The sequence below is a fragment of the Mustela putorius genome, unplaced genomic scaffold, assembly GCF_011764305.1.
Source record: "Mustela putorius furo isolate JIRA1106 unplaced genomic scaffold, ASM1176430v1.1 tig00000460_pilon_pilon_pilon, whole genome shotgun sequence".
Lineage (NCBI taxonomy): Eukaryota > Metazoa > Chordata > Mammalia > Carnivora > Mustelidae > Mustela > Mustela putorius.
Window position 1 is genome coordinate 14,887,954 of NW_025421389.1, and position 20,633 is coordinate 14,908,586.

The window sequence follows — 20,633 nt, forward strand, 5'->3', positions numbered from 1 at the left end:
CTCCCCAAGTCACTGGGAACATACGGAAAGTGCTTCCTAACCCACTCCACTGGCTTAGGAGTGACAGAGTCCAGAGGCAGGCCTAGGCAAAGCCAAGTGAGCAAGCAAGCTTCAGATGGGCGATGGAGGGAGCAAAATGGACAGGAGGTAGAATGACGGAATCATCATTATGATGGGAGCATAACTTCACCTACGCTTGACTAAGTCCTTACCATCTGGAGGGCCTCATTCTAAAACATTTACCCATGTTTACCCTTACCTTTGGGACAATATCATCGCCCTCCTCCTTTTTAAAGCAAGAAAACTGAGGCCAAATGATGTTACTTGAACTCCCCATGTCATATGCCTAGTAAGTGAAGAAGTGGGGTTTCTAAATCAGATCTGATTCCAGTACCCGTGCTTCTAACCATCCAACCGTGCTGTTTGACTACAATAAATACCAGCCCTTTACTGTTAGTATGAAAAGGAAGTCAACAGCTCACTGCCGGGTCCAAATGCTCTCAGCTTCCTATCCACTCCTTTGGCTACCAGAGGACATGAAGATGCTCTTTCAGCAGCAAAATCTCAGGAACTGCCAGATCCCTTCTGCTCCCTGTCTCCCCTCTCCCCTACCTCCCACAACCAGGTGAGCCAGGGCAGGGGAGGTGGGAAGGGAGCCAGGATTCCTTCAGTGCTGAGTTTTAATGTATGTTCTTTTGTAAACAAGAACAATCATTTGTGAACAGGCCCAGATGCAAACAGTCCCCAAATCAGGAATTCCAGCTCAGAGGCGCAGAATAATACAGCTTTGGGGAAGATTTAATAATAGTAAAATTAAAATTGTAACTGAAGCATAATGAAGAATGTGGTACAAACAGGCACTGCAAAGGAAAAAAAAACCCTACACAGATTAGCCCCTATGGAATAGTGATTGGTTGAGAGCAACAGTAAACAATGCACAGAAATGCAACTTAATTATCTCGCAATTCTTAACATTCTACCAAAGCCACATGGAAAGCTTTGATGTTGGCAGCAGCAGCGGCAGCTCCTCTGTCTCCCCTGCTCCTGAAGGAAGATCATTACTAAGAAATTTGCAACCACTCCAGCAGCTGAGCCGGAGAAGAGCAGCGGGGTTTATCTGCTGAGAAACCAGGAAGTGGCCAACCACCTGGGAAGAACGCATCTCTAGAGGGCTACCAAATCAGGGGATTGGTGGACCAAAAGGGAGCTCTGAGGATTGGGGCACGAGGATCAAGATGCTGGAAGGGGAGGCTTGGCTGACAACCAATATTCAGAGCTAAGTGGGTCGGCCTCCTCGGGGAGCCTAGGGTCCATCAGCCGCAGGACTGGCTTGGCGAGCACCAGGGTACTTGCTGGATGGAATCTGGCCTCTCCCCTTCCCCAAACACACACACACACACACACACACACACACACACACACACACACACACAGTAAGTGCCCTCCAGTTGAGAATGTCTTTGTTGTTCCTGGGTTTGTCCCTGAGGTGACCCACTAGTGTTCAGGGCAGTGGTGGAAGAGACCCAGAGAAAGGAGGACTCTTCAATCTGAGTCATATGTCTCTTTAAAGGATGCTTCTGATGGACATCTGTAGAGATGGATTTGGGGGACTCCCACAACACCCTAAAACTCTAAGGTCTGGCTTCCTTTTTCCTGAACTTGCCCAAGACATGGCACCACAGCCCCTAATGTATTTTCTTCCTCTTTGGAGTCGTCCCCCTTTCCTCTTTGTGAATGATGATTCCTGGAAATAGGGGAGGTTTCATCTGTTTGATCTGTCAGCTCTGCCTAGAGACAAGGAGATGGGCAAGATGACCTTTTGTGGTCCCAGGTGTAAGAAACAAAAACCGTGGTCCATGAAGTCTCTGTCTAGGTTTCCTTGGAGTTTGGCCTTGAATAGGCTCCTAGGAAGGCTCCTGACTTTGTTGAGTCCTGAAGTGTAGCAAGACTGTGTCCAGTTGATCCCTAACCATGAGGTGGCCTGGGGGATCCCAGTCGCTGGGTGACAGGGTCCTAGGGTGCCAGTCTTCATGCCACCCACTCAAGGGCTCCCCTGGTGACTGGACGCAGGGTCGCATAAGTCCAGAGGAAGTCTTTGATCCCTAGACAAAATAATCAAGGCGAATAGGTGCCCAAACTGGCTAAGAGCCTGGGGAGAAGGAAGTGTGTGTAGCTTTTCCCTGTACAGGAGATGGGGATGCTGCATTCCTCAGTGGTGGAATTCCTCATTGCCCTGGAATGAACTATTTTCTGTGGTTCCCAAGGACTGGAGGCTTCACTCTTATCATTCTGGAAATCAGTTCCTGGGTAGGCTAAGTTCTTCCATTTCACAGGTTGTGGATTTCAAGTTGTAATGGAGGGAGGCCACCGAGACCTAGACTGGATGCATTACTCACCGCTGTGGGCTGGGGGTGGGCAGGCAGAGGCAGTCTCGATACTGGTACATTTACTGGGGATGCTGAGCTTTATAGACTCTGGTATGTTCGAGCAGTGCAGAGACTCACCAAAACCTTGCCTCCCTCAGCAGGGCGGTTTCCAGAAGTGAAAAAACCTAACCCCCAGGTCCCGCCTCCACCTTCCTCAGCCCCTAACCCATCATCCTGGTTATTCTGTAGTCTACCACCCTGCGCCCGACTTCCACAACCCTCATCTCATTCTGAAAATATCTGGTTTATGTAGGGGTCATTGCCCACCCCTCTTTCCCACTAAAATATAACTTCCTTCAGGGTAGAGGGTGTGTCAGTATTCCGCAAAGTGGCCAAACCTCCAGGCATGTGGCAAGCTGTCCATAATGGGCATGGGGCGAATGAAAGACTAAAATGCCCAGGACCATCTTTAGCCTCCTTCTCTCAATCTCACCTTGGGGGTGGCCCCATGTCCCCTAAAATGCCTGGCCTCAAGATATGAGTGTGGCTGGAGCTTGGCCCATGAGGGGTTGCGGGACAAAGGGAAATGGTCCTAGAGTCCAGAAACATAACGGAAACACATGTTCAGTGCTCACGGGGCAGGAACCAGGCATGGCTCTGTGGCCTCAGCGTGGATTAGCTCATTTTCATTGTCACAACGTGGGTTTTGATGCTGCCAATTTCACTAACTGACTATATGACCCTGGGACGGCTACTTCCTCTCCCTGCCTTATTTTCTCAGTCATCTATAAACTGAAGAAGAGGGGCACTGGTCTAGCATACCTGCTGGAACTGTAAATCCTAAAAAGACCAGGGTCCCGTATTCACAGTTAGAGCCTAAACATCCAGCACAACGCTTGGCACATGGAAGGTCCTCAATACACATTTATGAAGCAAACAAAGCAATGTTCTGTCTCACTCCCTTCTAGGATGCTAAATTGCCCATTGTTACGCTGTAGGCAGGTCAGTTTCTCATTTCCCTGGGGCTCAGGAGACCTGTCTATTGTTTCCAAAAGCCCCAGGGGCCTTAGACTTGGAATTCACCTAGATCTGTGTCCTCAGTGAAAGTGAGGCAGGGACACTCCATGCAGCTCTTGAGCTGGAGGGAGAGAGAGCAGACTAGGGTAGGCAGAGGATTCTGTGTCCCCCAACTTGGAAGAGAGGTTATATCACAAAGGGATCATGATCCCATGTGGCCGCAGGGCACAGAGACTCAGGTGGGCCGGCAAGTTAGACAAGGCAGAGCTGACGGGTCTCTTCCTCTCACAGATGCCGAGACTGAGGCTCAGCAGGGGAAGCCACTTGCACAAAGTCACACAGTTGTGTTGTGACCAAGACCCATGGCTTTCTCCCTTTTCTTCCCTCGCTGCCCTCAGACCCGAGCCCCAATGTTTCAGCCCAGGAGAGAGCTGCTACGCAGCACTCCATCACTGCCTTGGAGGAAAGATAATCGGAGCGAGATCTGGGGAGATGGAAAACTGTCGGTGACTTCTCGCACTTGAATATTTAAAGACACATTTTATTCTTTGTAAAAAGCGGCTTGGCAATTGCCCTGGTGCTAAATTTTTGCAGATGTCAGATGCGGCCACCTCTTCACTTCAGTTGTCTAATAGCCAAGTGGTTGCTGCCTCTGTTTGCCTGTCTCCTTGGGGTGTGCTCTCTTCAGTCCCGGGAGCACCAGGAAGCCTGGTGTTACATAAGCACCTCATCAGAATAAACATCCAGCTAAATGCCCGCTTCCTTCGGTCCTCCCGCCCTGGAGGAACACTTACCTCAAGCCCCACATTTTCCCAGAGTGCAGAGAGAGATTTTCGTTCCTGATAGCTACCCCCTTATTACCAGGGGTCGCCCTGAGGCGTCAAGCCCTATCTGGAACACCTCTGGGCACCTCGTTCCATCTGTAATGGACAGGGGACAGGGGATCACCTTTCCTCGGGCCCCAGGCTCCCTCCTAAGCATCCTGGCATTCCTAATAGCAGCTACTTATTCATAGAAAACCTACTGTGGGCCAGGCCCCATGAATATAAATAGGACTAAGCCTCGATCCCTTCCTAGGGAAAAAGCAATGTAGAGCTGAGGTGGCAGACGCGCGAAGAAAAATTTACAGAAGCAGCTATGATTGAGAAATGTATGTATTCTGGGATCCAGGAGGAAGGAAGTTCTGGCTCTGCCCAGGAGTCAGTGGCATTTGCATGGGGCTTTGAAGGACACGCAGGTGTGAATGAAGGAATGAATGAAGGAGTAGGATCTATAAACTGCAAAAGTAATACATAACAGGAGGTGTGAAAAGCAGTAGGGAAAATAGCATTTGGAGGGACTGAACTAAACTACTTCTCCTGGCACTCGGCTACCCCCCAGACTGGCTCTGGTCTGGCCAGACTCCCTTCTTCTTTGACTCTGAGAGGGGAACTAGAGGCTGGGGAGTTCTGGTAGCCTGCTGTCATCACATCTTTTCGGCCTCCATTCCCTCCTCTTTAGAGCCAACAATAATAGCTACCACAGGGTTGTTACAAGAACTAAATGAGATACTATGTACCCGTACGTAGTTAGGGCCTTGATAAATGGAAGAATCATTATTCCTGCTTTTGTTACTATTACCACTACTGTTGCTGGCAAGCTTCCAGGGACCTAAAAAAGAAAAAATGCCTCAGAGGCATAAAAACACTTCTGGATATATTTGAGTCTCCACATATTATAAGATTGTTCTTCACTTCCAACCCAAACATATCAGGAAGGGCCTTCCTACTCCTTCGTGATGAGGAAATGAAAAACATTTTGGAAAAGGCAGGCTTTTATCATGGGAGCTTGCTTGGCAACCCTCAAAGGCCACATATAGGTTCTGTTGCCTGGGACAAAAGTCAGAGCCAATGGATGACCCACTTAGCTCAAAGCTTCACGAATACAGGTGCATTAAAGAGCTTTATGGATGCAGCTGTGTAGGACCCCTTAAGGGAGTCAGCTGACCCCCACATGCAACCCCCAGACCCAGCTGGTGAAGGCACAGGAGTGGGCAGGGGGTCCGTAGTGCTCACTGAGCTACCCGGCATTCACTGGGATTTGGGCCTGGCAGTCCCACATCCCAGGGAATTACACAGACTTCTCATGGAGTACAGTCTTGTCCCGGTTTTCATCCCGCACCACACACTCTTAACCAAATGCCCAAGCCAGAAAATGGGATCTCATGGGTAAGGGACAGATGCAGCCTGTCCCTTACCACCCACCACCCGCCATTTCAAGCCTGTCAGATCTCCACCTGTGACACCTCACAAATGTACAGCGCGTTCTCTTTCTGCACAGCTACTTCCTTCAGGCAGGGCATCATCGCATCTTGCAACACCTTCCTGAAAGTTCTCCTTGCCTCCTCCTCCCCCTGCCTCCCTCCAATCCGTTCCACACCCTGAAGCAGGAGCCATCTTTCCAAGACACAGATCTGGCCAAATCAATCTCCTGCTTCAAACTCTTCTGTGTGCCACCCCTCCCTTGGAAGCCTGGCCCTCAAGATGCTCCATGGCGTCCAGTCCCAGCTCCCACCACAGCCTCTGTCCCACACCATGCTCCTGTCAGATGGGACATCTTGCGTTTCTCCCCTCCTACCAAACCTTCCCTAGCTACTGCTGTTCCCTCAGCTTTGAGCACTGCCAGCCTCTCCCTTGTTTTCTTGGCTCACCCTCATTCTTCAGGTATCAACCCAGACAGCCCCTTTCTCAAGGAACCTTCTTCAGCCCGGCAAGATTTTATTATGTGCCCTCCTGGGAGCTCTCAGACTGGTCCGCCCTTGCCTGACGACAGCCCTTAACATAGTGGACTAGAAATGCCTGCTTACCTGTCATCTGTCTCTATTCTCTCACTGTGCCCTGAGCTCCAAAAGGGCACATCCCCTTCCTGAATAACCCCTGAACATGGTGGGCAATAAACATTTGTTGAATGGACAACAAATGAACAAATAAATGAACACACAACAGATTGGATGAATGAATGAATAAATGAATGACTTAGTACACATAGGCTGAAAAAAATCCTGGAACAGGAGGTCATCTCCACTGTGTAAGCTGAGCACATGATGCGGGAGGCAGAGACACGGGTTGGAGGCAGGAAGAGGTTGGGGGCTGATCCAGCAGGAGGGGAGCAAGAGAAGAAGGGAGGGGCCTGGCAGGAAGGCAGGAAGGATATCCGAAGAAACTGCCCCTTTCCGTCCTGCTCCCGAACCCCGCACCCTCTCTGCGGGCATCTCGGCTACCTAAGAACAGAGAGTTTCGCCAACACCGAGACTTACACTATTTCATAAACTTTCCTTAAATTAAAATCAGGCGACGCACACACATACACATATACCCCACAGACATCTTCGTCGCTGAAAAGTTGCTCCCTATAAAATAAAAGAAGCTGTTTAAATGTCTTCCTTCCAAGCTAGCCCCACAGAGCTGGAGCTGAGAATACATTAGCCTTTAATGAAGTGAGACTCTCATCTTCCAGGAGACACCTCATTTAGCGCAATTGTTTCAGAGCCATTACAGAAAGACAATTACAAGGAAGCGGGGAGAGTAATTGGAAATGCTGGCAGGAGTTGGGCGAAATGATAATAAATAAAAATATTCAACCTAATAAGCTTCCAGGAGGGGGTGGGATGAAGAAAATCAACATAATTAGAACTGAACCTTAGCAAGGAAAAACAGACAGCAGGGTGGCAAGTGCTCAACTTGTACAGGAAGAAAGAAGAAGTCACATGCCGCCGAAGATGATTCCGGGCCGCAGGCTGCTGGCCCCCTCCCGGAGCTGCTGGAGGGCGGAGGGATGCCCAGAGCCCAGAGCTGTTGGGGGGCTCAGGGTGTGTGGTTCCTGGACATGGAAACCTGGGTGCGTGGAAGAGACAGGCCGGGCCTGGTGCGGCCGGGGTCCTCTGTGTATGGAGAGGAGGCCCAGGGAGGTCGAGGGGGGAAACACAACCCAAGCCCTGACTCAGTGGCTGCCGGTCGCTAGTTCTGCCACCATGGCAAGAGGCCCCGGCTTCCTGGGCCTTGCTTCTCTCATCTTGTCTCCAGGGAGGCAAACTCTTAAGATCCATAGGGGGCCTACCAGTCTCCAGTGAAGGCTGTCTCCCTCTATAGATGTGTCTTCCTCTCCTTATCTGATAGGCCCCTCTTTGGGCCTGAAATTTCACCACAGGAGCCTAGAAGTTAGGCTTAGGGAGGCAGCTGAAGCATCATTTACGTGAAAGTCATTACTGAGGCTGCTCTATTCCCATGCCCACCCCTACCCCGGGGGCATAGGCCACATCCTACTTGCTGGGCCTTGGCCCTGCCTGTTGGGTCCAGCACAGCACCTGTAACACAAGTGTGTTGATAGTTCTGTTTCTGTCTCCCCCTTAAGAGCCATGAGTACTGTTAAGAGCATTTACAGAGGAGATGGTATGAGGCCTGGGACTTGTTTCAAAATAACCCCAGTGAGCAGGGGAGTGCTGATTTACATTATGATTTCTTGTTTGGTTGTTTCTGAAAAAAAGCAATGTAAGTAACTTGAGTTTAGGGACTTCAGATTTGTCACCCAGTACTTAGCTTAGGACCCGGGACACAGTGGGCACATACTTACTATTTTGTAGCATAATGGGTTTCTAGAAAATATGTCAAATAAACTGACTGAGGATTGAAATGAAGTCAAATTTTCAAATTTTGGAAGATTCTCAGATAGTCTCAATCAATTCAAATAAAATAATTCAAACCACACTTAATTTACTGAGACCTTTAATGTACCAGCAATGTGCCAGGCCCTTGGAGAGTCACAGGGGAACAGGATCCCCAAGTGACTCTCCCTAAGGAATTCATCATCTAGTGAAATTCAGGTTGTAAAGCTTTAGGCATGATGTGAAGCCACACTAGGGGTGGGCCATTTGTCCAGAGACACTAGCAAATATGAAGTAGTCCCACCTCCTGGACAGTGGGGCAGTGGCCTAGGGACATGATCCTCAAATGAGTTTGCAAGTGTATCAGTAAAAATTTTTTGTACACCTTCGATATGTATATATAACCTTTATATAAATATATATATAATATCACATACATATATTATATCACATATATGTTCTAACATATATATTATATGTTATATATATGTTATATATAATATGTATGTGTGTGCATATATATAATGTAATATGTATATACAACATATGTGTGTGTGTGGCTTAGATCTACTACCTTACCAATATATGATATGTCTATAGAACATACTCAGAAATGGGAATCTAAACAGGATGAGATAAAAAAAAAACAATAAATAAAGTTGAAATTTTTTTTTCCTATTCCAATGACCTATCTTGTTTACTTTGTTTTGGAGACATTATGTGTAGAGTACCAGTGTCCTGGGACCAGACAGGCCTGCCCATATAGAAGTAATTGCATAGGTGCCAGGGTGGCTTAGTCTGTTAAGCACCTAATTCTTAATTTCTGCTCAGGTCATGATCTCAGGATCCCAGAGTTGTGAGATCGAACTGCATGTCACTCTCCACACTGGGTATGGAGCCTGCTTAAGATTCCCTCTCTCCCTCTGGCCCTCCCCCTCACCACCACTGCTCCCCGCCAGCTTGTACATACATGCACGCATTCTTTCTTTTTCTTAAAAAAAAGAAGAAGAAGAAGAAGTAGTAGTAGTAGTAGTAGTAATTCCAGTATGCTCAGTATACCAAGCAGAATTTAATACCTGCTTTTCTCTTGCTGGTCATAGCAACCATTTTCCAGTAACTGGTGACAAATATGCCTCCGGGCCATTAGAACACTGGGATACAAAAGCCAAAGCAGAGGATGGGAGAAGAACCCAGACACCTCCCTCTGAGAGAAACTAGGAGGAGTCCTACTCATTCATTCATTTGGCAAACACTTATTATAAATTCAGAATGTGCCAGGTGCCATGCCAGGTAGAGTGAAGGCTACAGGGCAGAACCTTGTACCGACTCAGGTTCGTGGAAAAGGACAGATGCGAATCTGCTTGAGGAGCAGGCGGACGCTGGTCAGTGTCAGGAGGTTCAGGCCAGGTGCTCTGGGAGGGAGAAACTGCCTTCCCCCAAGGGATCTAAGACTTGGGCAGGAGGTGGCACGGGACTAGGGATTATGGGCAGGGTTGGCCATGCAGAGAGAGAGAAGAAAAACTCTTCAGGAAAAGGAAATATGACAATGTCACAGGGCAGTAAATTAAGGAGGTCATTCTGTTTCGCCGATCCTCCGTTCCATCTGGAGATACATCCTGAGGCCAGGTGGGAGACAGAGAATGCTTACCAGAAATGCAAATACAAGCAACAGGGGCTTGCTCTCGGACTGAACACCCTGGAAACTAGAGAGTGAGGCCTGCTGCCAGGCCAGCCTCCCATTGGACATGCCACTGGTCTGTCCAAAAAACCAAAGGATAATGGGAGAGAAAGCTGGTCTCATAACAGGCATTCTCTTCCGTTAGCGATGAACAGAACTTGAGCTGGCCTACAGGCGAGCCAGAACAGGTGACTCCTAGGGCCCGTGCTCAGTCTAGGATGCCACCTTCTGGACTCTTAAACCCTGGAGAGTGAGGCACCTCTAGGAAAGACATAACTAGGATACAGTGTGGTAAAGAATCACAAAAAGGGGCCCAGGGTGCACCAGGAGCTCAAGGATAAGTCCTAGCCAGGATGCAGTCCTATCTCATCACCAAGACACTGACTTCTAACCACGTAAATGAGGGGGATGGAGAGCGTTCGAGGCGAGGAGAACCTCACATGTAGAAGCAGAAAGCAGGAACCCTTGGGGCTCTGGGGGAGACAAGAAGCCTTGGGAGTCACTCTTAAACAGACCTAGAGCTGGCTACCACACACAGTCGGTGCTTAATAAATGTATGTAGATGGTAAATTGTCATCTCTAGGAAGTAAAGGCTGGGATAAGCAATTCATTCTCATAAAGCCCCAGGCAGGGCCACATGCTGAGATGCATTTATTAAAGTCTTTTGATGAGAGAGGGAGGGAAGAAAAGAGAAGAGGGAGGAGGAAGAGCTGGGGTGGGGGCTGCCTATCAACATCCTGAGAGAGCCCCCCCCCCGCCCCCCACCCCACCCCTTTATATCCAGGAGCAGGCACAGGGTCTCAGAAGGAAAGCAGACAGGAGCCATGGAAAAGAAAGGAAATCTAGCAGTAATGTCCTAAGCCCCAAAGCAGGGTCACGCATGCCTATGTTCCTTTAGTTTTCCCAATGACCCTGTAAGATGGGGTTTTTATTACTCTGTAACAGATAGGCAAACTAAGGCTAAGTAAAACATGTTTGGCGGAGGAAGTGGGAGCTCGAATCTGTTGGATGCTATTCTTCCAGATGTTTCCCAGATCACAGAATGGACACAGCAAAGGGAAGACAGAGCCAGACACCGGGTGGTCGTTTGCAGCCTTAGGTCCTTGCCTAGGTCTTGCCTCCCCAAGTTCTGCTGGCCCCTGGATGCCCCTAGGTGAAACCCTAGAAGTTGGTGCGAAACCACCCCAGGACCCAGGCTGAAGATGGCTAGCGGCCCTCTAGGACCTGGAAGGTTCTCTGTTAAGGACAGTTCAGACGGACCCTTAGTAGACCCATCCACAGCAGCCTCCCATCCCCTTCTCACCCTGGGTCCTTGCTTCAGCCTTGACTTACGTTTTGCATCCAGAAAGCCAGCACCTGCCCTCTGAAGTTCCAGGGACCGCCCAGGCCCCGACACAGTTTCCCTCTCAGGAGCTGGGAGCCCGGGTTCCATCCATTGCCGCCTCTACCACAAAACCTTCAGTGGCCTTAGGCGAGTGTTAACTCTTTTTGAGCCTCAGTTTCCCCATTCAGTACTGAGGAACTCACTGATCTCTAGGGTCCTTGAACATCCCATTGGCCTCTTTCTCACTTCCAAGATTTCCATATTTCCTCCCTGCCCCATTCCATAACAGCCAGGAGTCCCTTCCCTCAGGTAGGTCACCTGCAGGCTCGTCATAGGCCCTGGGGACCACAGGGGAGGCCATCCTATAATAAAGGGCTAGAAACTGGGAGTAGGCAGGCTACCACCAGGGCCTCTGTACAGCCTGGCCAGGACATGCTGGCCACCAGATTTGGGAAGGTGGCCAGGTCCCTGATTCAGAGCCACTCCCAGCTGCCTCTACTGAGAGAGCTCTGTGGGCAGCAGAAAGCACAGTCTTCTGGGCTCTGGTGGCCGCGCGTTCGCTGCTCCCTTTTCTAGCTGGGGAACAATGGTGTGTTGCTTCACCTCTCTGATTATGCCCGGCTCCCTGATTTGTTCTCTTCTGAGAGGACTTGTCTCAGAGGGTTGGTGGCAGGGTTACAATGGATAATGCATGAGAAACACCGAGGGCAGTGCCTATCACACAGCAGAAACTATTCTTCTTAAGTGCCCCCAACATTCTTAAGACAGCAGGACTCCCGAAGTACTTGACAGTCATGAGAATCACATGGTGAGGAAGAGAGCTGCCACCCACACTCAGCCAGTCACCAAGGCTGAGCAGTTTCATGATGAAAAAACCCCCCTTCTAGCAGGAAAGCTCACCCTGTCCCCCAGGGAGAGACCCAGGTGGGTCACTTGAATGTGATACACTTTTTTTTTAAATTGGGTCTAAAGTTATAAAACAACAGCAGGGAACTCCTCCTGCCTCTGCAGGTACTTGGGCCCAGGTGGGGATCAGGGGCATTAATTAAACTCACTCAACCTCCCCCACAAGACCGGTGGTCCCACGTCCCCAAAGCTTCTCTCCGTGCAGTCTCCTGCACAAGAACGGGGCTCCTCCTCACGTCCCAAGGCTGGAAAAGGATCCACCTGGTGGACCAACCTCACAGGCACCCTCAGACAAGTCCCCCCAGCCCCCCGGCGATGCCCACCCCAACCTAGCCTAATTCGGTCCTAAGTATTCCTAAGGTGCATTCCAATTTCCCACTGTAATAAATGGCACAGAATGCAAATGGACGTGGATGTGGGACACAGATGTTTGCACTAATTTAATTGAGGGAACACCTTGGATTAAACACTTTGCAAAACACTCACAAATAGGTTCAGTGCATTCGGTAATGAAAAACCTCCCAGCCCCCTGGCACTTTGCTTCGGCTGCCTGGGGCTCCAGGAGCGCGGCTGGGAGTGGGAGGGTGTGGGGGAGAAGCCCAGAGCAGGGTGGAGACAAGATGCCTCCAAACACAGGGAGAGGCAAAGGAGCCGGTTCCTAGGAGGGCTTCCAACAGATTTTCCACCAGCTGGGGCTGACTCCACCAAGAGAAAGAATCTGGAAGGGCTGAGCGGGGCGGTAGGCAGCACCTGCCTCCCCATGTGGGTAACCACTCACCTGTAGGGGTCAGCAACAGGCAGGTGCCTCCCTGTCCTAAGGACTCAGTGCCAACCAAAGGCCTCACTGCCCACCTGGCTTATGACCAGTCACCCACCTGTAGAGGACTGAGGTCCCCAGGCCCAGAAACCCCATGGAAGATCAGCCTATTTGATCTTTTGGGCATGAGGGTGGGTGGAAAATACCTCTCAGAAATTGTGGTTTATTTGCAAGGCAGTGCTCATTTCTCTGAAGCTTCTTCCTCGCCTTCCCCTACAGATTAGGGGACTTCGAAAGCTCAAACCCTGTACATCTACCAATCTCCAATCGTTCCCTTCATTTTGCACCACCCATCTGTTCACCCCCTTAGCTCCGAGCCTGCAGAGAAGAATGAGGCTCCTTGGCCCTGAAGGAGAGTGCTGTGGCCTGGGTTGGGGGGGGTGGGCTGAGAGCAGGGTGGCGTGGCAGACGCGCACAGGCGCAGGTGCGCTGCCATAAATGCCCTCAGGGAGGCGTACTTGGTAACCTGGGAGCCCAGGGACAGTGTGGCAGCTTGGCAGGAGAGGGTCAAAAGAAAGTGGAGAAAAGGGGAGAAGGATTCCTGGCAGAGGGAACAACCTTTGCAAAGATAACGAGGCACAGAAGTCTAGGCAATTGCAGACTCAGGAGAGACTTCCCACGTGGGTCCACTTGGGGGACGGTGGCACAAGGGAAGATGGGCCATTTTCACCAGCCCCTGCCCCCACCCCTGATAGTTCTCATAGTTGGGCAATCTACATCAGTTCCTATAATGATTGTTCTGTAAGTCTCAGAGTTCAAATCAGGCCAGGATGATTTTATATTCCTGAAAACAGAATCCCTAATTTTCAAACACAATGATCACTTCAAGTGTAATAACCATTATAATAATAACCTCTTATACTTGTATAGTGCTTCATAGTTTATAAACCACTTTCACATATCTCTTATAATCCTCTATCAACAGCCCTTCGAGAAAGATAGAATAGGTAGTTTCAGTATTCTGGCTTTCTGGATGAGAAAATTAATCCCAAGTTCTCAGCTACGTAAATAACAGAACTAGGGTCCAAACTCAGGTCTATGTGACACCAAAGTGCATGCTTGTTCACTCGTTCAATCATTCAGTTATTCAGCCATTCAGTGAATCATGGAGCACTGGTTGAACACCTATTATGTACCAAGAAACACTTCAGACTCAGAGCATGGACAGCATGGTGGGGATATTAAGATGAGTAAAAGCCTAGTGCAGAGACAGCATACTGACAGATATACCCGGACTGACAGGGAAACAGCAAGGCAAAAGCAGAGCACTAAAACCCAGGAACCAAGAAAAACACAAAGTCACTCTTTACAAAACTGCCTCACTCATACACACACACCCTGCTGACTGCGTTCACACACATAACACACCCATGTGATGACATACATGAATATAAAGGAGCCATATCTTCTGGGCTTCCCTATGCTCTCTAGCATGGAATGCAGACTCCTCCACACCTGACATCTCCACCACTAGCTGGGCAACAGTTCAGACCCAGCAGCTGGAGGCACACTATGGGGCTGAGTTTTGCCCCATCCTATAGCATGTATAAGCATTCCAGCACTGTGTGAGCCCTGTTGTCATGCAGCAAAGGCGTGATACACTTCTAGGCTGGCTGGCTGGGTGATGGATAGATGAGTGAATGGATGGATGGATGGATGCTGGATGGATGGATAGGTAGGTGGATGGATGGATGGATGGATGGGCAGATGGGTGCATGGATAGATGGATGGATGGATGGGTGTGGGTGGATAGATGGGTGGTAGATGGATGCATGGATGGATGGATGGATGGATGGATGGATACATGGATGGATACATGGATCGTGGGTGGATGCATGGATGGACGCATGGATAGATGGATGGATGGACGGATGGATGGTGGATGGATGCATGGATGCATGGATGAATGGACAGGTGGATGGATGATGGATGGATGGATGGATGGGTGATGGATGGTTGGATGGATGGTGGATGGATGAAAGGATGGTGGATGGATGGATGGGATGGGGAGGGACACTGGGAAGCACAGGAGCTTTTGCCTAGCTAGAGGTAGATCCTGTTGGGGCCCTGCCAGTGGGCCCAATTACAGCTAAACCCTGCTTTGCTTTCTGATGAGGACAAATGAGTCTCAGGTCCCTCTACAAAAACAGTACCCACCTCACAGAACTTATGTCAGAATGGGTGATGGGAGATGCTGACACATGAAGTGCATGACCTAGCCCACAGAGGTAATACCTTCCCAGCCAGGAAGTAAAGGAAATGGACAGGGAGCTAACTCTGCAGAGACTCAACAGAAATCAGTCTCCTGACTTCCCACTACCATCACCCAGCCTGGGGCTTTAAGGGCTTCCCAGAGAATGCCTCTCCATCACACCACCCTCTTCTCCTAGCTTCATTCATTCTTTTTTTTTTTTTTTAAGATTTTATTTATTTATTGACAGAGAGAGATCACAAGTAGGCAAGCAGAGACAGAAAGAGGGGGAAGCAGGCTCCCTGCTGAGCAGAGACTCTGATGAGCAGAGAGCAGAGAGGCTCAATCCCAGGACCCTGAGATCATGACCTGAGCCAAAGGCAGAGGCTTTAACCCACTGAGCCACTCAGGTCCCCTTCATTCATTCTTTTTTTCATTCGACCAACCTTACAGGGTGCCTATGATGGCCAGGCCTGGTTCTAGGTACTAGGATTAGGAGAAGAATAAGATTTCGTCCTTAACTTGGATAGACAAATAACTGTGCTTGAGTTCCTGGGATGACAAGGAGGACACAGCAGTGTTTCACAAAAGGCAGGGAACCTCTGGGAGGAGGTAGTCATAGAGGAGATACGTGAGCTGGGTATTACAAGAGGAACAGGGTTACCAGGTCAGGAAGATTCCAGACAGAGCACATAGCACTTGCAAAGTCTCTAGGGTATGAAGTTATACAGAGTATCTGGAGGCAATCGAGCAACTAGGCATATTGGGGGTATCAGGAGTAGGAAAGTACCCTTGTGTCTTAGTGTCTATCAGTAACAGGGAGGAGGAAACAGCAAAGAGGGGGGTAGGAAATGAAAGTGGAAAAGTAGACACAGGAAGCCTGTGATCAGTCAGGCCAAGGAGATTGTAGACAGGAAAGCCCCACCATGGTGATGGAGCACAGGTGGGGCCGGTCAGATGCAATGGCATGAATTAGGTTCCCACCAGTCAGGCACAGTGTTAGGCTCCTCCGTATATAGGAGGCTCTCCTTGGCTAACTCTGATGATAAATGAATTTGACGAGGTATTTTCCTCTTTGATTCAGGCAATTATCCCTGGAGAAATGGCCAATCTGGGAGCAATCTTTCCTTTCTGAAGAGCCAGACTGGCTGGCTAAGAGCAAAAGTGGGAGAGGGCTCCCCCATGGCCGTCACCCACCACTACCCGCAGCCACAACTACTGGGAGCCATGCTTGGAAATCCTTTACAATGTCCTGGGGATCCGGGAAGAACTTGAGAAGGGATAATGGTGGAGGTCACAGGAGCCACAGAGGAAGTAAAAATGGTGGCCTAAATCCCTTGGGCCAGACAAAGATTTATAAGCCTGCATTTCTAGTAAACAGGACAGAAAGGCAAGATGGGTGGTGGCCACCACCTTGTAGTTCTCAAACCCTCAAACCTTCTCCAGTCCCGCTCACAGCGGGCCAGGTTCTCCCTCCCCTCCTTTCTCTTCTCCCCCTCCCTTCTTTCCCTCCTTCTCAGCTCCTCTCCAGAAAGGTTTATGGAGCCGACTTCAAATAGCCCCCTCTCCTGCAGGCATAGTCACACCAACTGAAAGGAGATTTAATTAGCAAAATCTCGTTAGGCAAACGAAATTATCCGTAAGACAATACTCCTCTGGACAGGGGGTATGATTAAACAAAGCCATTAATTGAGAGAGTCGCTTTGGCAGCTCCCCGGATGCATTCATCTCTGGGTAGGCTCCACTTTGCCTCCTTGGGCCAGAGGAACAGATTCTGCGTCCTCCCCACCGGCCCCACCCGCTCCCCACTTCATCTCCGCTCTTGCAGAGCCCCTCCAGTTGGGGCTGCAGACCTCGGCATCTCATCAGCGGCCGGGCTGCCGCCAGATTCCTGCTAAAGTGCCTTGATTGCATAATGTCTATTTGCATAATGTAAATTGCAATCTCCTAGCTCGGGAGGCAGGAATCACAGAACAGCCATTATTTTTTACCACTCCACAAAAATTCTACATTTAGAAAGCAGATTTGCAGCTCAGAAAGCCGTATAAATCTGAATCCGCCAGAAACGCCATTAAATCACACCAATTAAGCCGGACCAACGAAGAGCCCCTGTCACTGTTCTATGCACACTCAAGGACTCCCCGCCCAGATGGAGACCACAAGAAACTGGAGGCTGTGGAAGCTGGGCTGGGAGCAGGAACTGCAAGAGGCAGGAAATTCTGTCTTATAAACCTCAACACACCTCCCGACCCCAACCACAGGTGTCCATCAAGCCCTGGAGGAGACAGGATGAGAGGCAGGTGGAACGAGTCTGAGTTATTTCTGAAAGATGACTACCTCTGTGTCAAGCTCAGCCCGTACCTTCTAATTAAGTTCTTCTTTCCAGCTTATCTCTTCACTCAGACAAACGATCCAGTGGGCAAAGCATCCCACGACGGGCACCGAGACTACCCCGTCAAGCAGTCACAACTGTCCTGACACCAGCAAGACCCCACGTGACTGCCCCCACAACAATGATCGACCTGACCCTCGCTGCCCACCTGCATGTACCCACCGACCTTTGTCCTACATTTTCCTTATATAAACCTGGATATATTTTCAGCACTTTGGAGACAGTCTTTGTGACGTGAGCCCGCTGCGGGCCTCACTGAAATAAATCCCTTTCTTGTTTCCCCACCGCTCCTGTCTCTGCCTGTGGATTTCGTCAGCAGCGAGTGGCCAGACCTGGTCTGCTTGGGACCCCCCCTGGGGCCAGTTGCTCTCCCACTCCTGCACCCCAGCTACACATCTTAAGCTCATTTGACTGGTTTCTGGTGGGCACAGGCCTTCATTTCATGCAGCGGGAGGACATGTTATCAGGAAGAAGTCTGCACCCTTAGCAGAGGAAAAGGGGAGATCTAAGGTGTTTTGCACATGGGGCAAAACATCCATGCCTTTCATAGCTCTTCTGTGACTTTTCCTCTCTTCTCCCAAGTCCCTTCTGGCCAAGGGTAAGAAACAGTAGGAGAAATCCTGCTCAGACTGGGCTGGGCTGGAGTCTGAGCGCTTTTTAAAAGCTGTTTCCTAGCGGTCACTGGGGAGAGAGAGGTGAGTCACATGGTGCCTGGAAAGGGGCATTCTCTGGGACAACAAGGCAAGATCCCAGCTCCCCCTCTGCCAGCCCTGCACCTGGTTACTCTTTTGCCTCTTTATTGTTCATTCAATATTCATTTGTCAAAGGGCAAGATGCTAATGTGTATTATTAAAATATCAATAGTTTATGAGTGAACTTTTATGGAGGGTACAGTTAAAGGAAAGATTCTTGACCATCCCTTGTCAGGAGTAAAGGAGAGAAACAATCTTTTCCAACTCCGCTTCTTATTTATTTCTTGGGTGGAGGAATGACTGAACCATTTGGAGGAGCTATTGTGTGCCAAGAATGGCTACAGTGCTCTCACAGGCTACCTTCCCGGCGGTCCCCACAGCGGTCCTGGGAAAGGTGTACGGTCCCATGTGTATTCCGGACGTGAGCGATCTGCAGACCGAGCAGATGGGCCCGGATCACGAAGGTGCTAAGTCGGAACCCAAACTCTTGCTCTTGGATTTCAAACCCTAACTACCCCCCTCCCCCACCAAGTTGGAGCCTTGAAAATACAAATGAGCTTTATGTTTTCATCTGTTGCTTCATGTGTTCAAATTAAACATTCATTTCCGGGCCCAAGTTTCCAACCCCCCACACCTTTTTATCAACCAAGCCCATTTACCCTTCTCCTCCCTGCTCCCTCCCTTTCCAGCGTTAGCCATTCCCCGGTCACAGCCCCTTAGGAACACGAATTGGTTCTGTCTCCACTCTTTCGTTGCTTGAGTTTTGTTTCTATCCTCTTAAGTCACAAGGCATTCAGGCACTCAGATTCTCTTCCAAATTCAGGTGCATCCGGGTCAGGAAAATGACAAAGGAAAGGGGGCCTGGTCCCTTAATGTTGCAGGTTCTAGCATGTGGCCGAAGGGCAGGAAGGAGAGGAGAGGACGTGGGGTCAGATAGGAAGGGCTGCCCAGACTTCCCCAGTCCCCAACACAGCCCCAGTTGCCTCTTAATTACTGATCTTTGACACAAACCTCCCCCAGCTTGGGAGGTAGGCCTTTGTAACTGCCCCAGTCAAGAGAACATGGTGGAAAAGATGCTACTTGACCTTGGCAATACGGCTCCCACCTGGCTCTTGTTCGCTTTTGGGTGGGGTGCTCCCCCTTGGTGTCCAGCCACCATTTTTCAAAGAAACCTGAGCCATAGGGAGTGGTCACATGGGCCTGCCTGGCAGCCTCAGCTAAGATCTCAGCCAACAGCTCGTACCAGCCCCCCAAGTTATAAGTGAATGAGCCTTCAGATGATTCCAGCACCCAGGTTTTCACTTGCCTCACCTGAGGTCTCAGTCCCAAGGGAACAGGGACAGGGCGTCCCTAAAGTGCCCTGTTTGAATTCCTGATTCACAGAACATGCGCATAATAAACGTTGTGAAGATGCTGAGTTTTGGGGTGGCTTGTTACACAGCGGAAGTGACTGGAACACCTCTGGGATTAAATTGAATGTTTTTGGTTTCCTTCTCAAGTCCAGCCTTCCCTGGTGTTCACTCCGAGACTTCAGGCTATGCCTTCCTCATCTGGTCCCAGGCCCCCTGAGCCTGCCCCCTCTCCTCTTCCTCCCTCTCCAAAACACAGGACGCTCAAGCCTGAGGCAGCCTTGGCAAACACTCCCTTGAAAGAGCATTTGACTCTTGCCACCTCAGAATCCCAGCGCCCAGAGAAGCCTGCTTGTCCTTGCTCCTCAGTGTGGGTCCAAGAGCGCGTCCCTGTGAGGGAGCTCGCCCTGGGTGTGTGTGGCCCAGAGCCAGGCACGGGTGCTCTCGGAGGCAGGGAGGGAATGTGCAGACCTATTCCCTCACACTCTCCACTCTCATTAAGGTTCACGCTCAGCTTGCTTCTCTCCTACTTGACTTGACTTATGAGGTCCCTTTAACCTCCCGAGCAGGAGACATGATTCTCACAAAGGCCTTTCCACTGAGGCTCCCCCAGCCTCCCAGCCGCATCTCCTAGGTAGGCTTTCCGGGAACAGGATCAGGACGGAGGGAGGCACCCTTCCCCACCCACCACCTCCCCAGGGCCCCCAGGGCTCCAACCCCTCCAGATCCTGGGCTGCAGAGGAGGTGCCCTGGGAGCCGCAGCCCGTCAATCACAGAGGCGACCAGCACTGAATCGCAGGCCATTAGGCGGGAGGGCCGGCGCCCTGCTCACTCACCGGGCAGCCATTGGCAGGATGTTAGACGATCGCATGGCGGCCATTCTTATGATTTATTCAAATACTCATTACAGTCAATCTATTTTTACACAGAGGTGAAGATGTGCACTGATAACGGTTAATCATTTATAATTCCCCGGACTGGTTGGAAGCCAACGTCCTCTCAGAGGCGTGGCGGCAGCCCAGCCTCCGGGAGCCCCAGAAGCAGGGTGGGAAGCTCCGTAGCCCAGGGCAACCCAACCTTCCGGCGGACATTTGCAGAGCAGAGACCAGGTGGAGGGTGCCGTGGGGACAGAAAGACATGGGAATCCCAGACTGTCCTCCAGGAGCTCACAGCCTCACTGGGGGGCATGTGGGAAGGTGCGGGCCAGAGGGGCACTTGGCGTGTGAGTGCGGCAAAGCTCGGGGAGAGGAAGAGAGAGCACT

The 20,633-nt window shown here is 50.3% G+C and overlaps 1 protein-coding gene across 4 annotated transcripts in view; it reads right to left on the reverse strand.

Moving 5' to 3' along the window:
• PKNOX2 (PBX/knotted 1 homeobox 2) overlaps positions 1-20,633 on the reverse strand; it is a 252,099-nt gene that overhangs the window by 161,940 nt on the left and 69,526 nt on the right. The window lies entirely within an intron of this gene.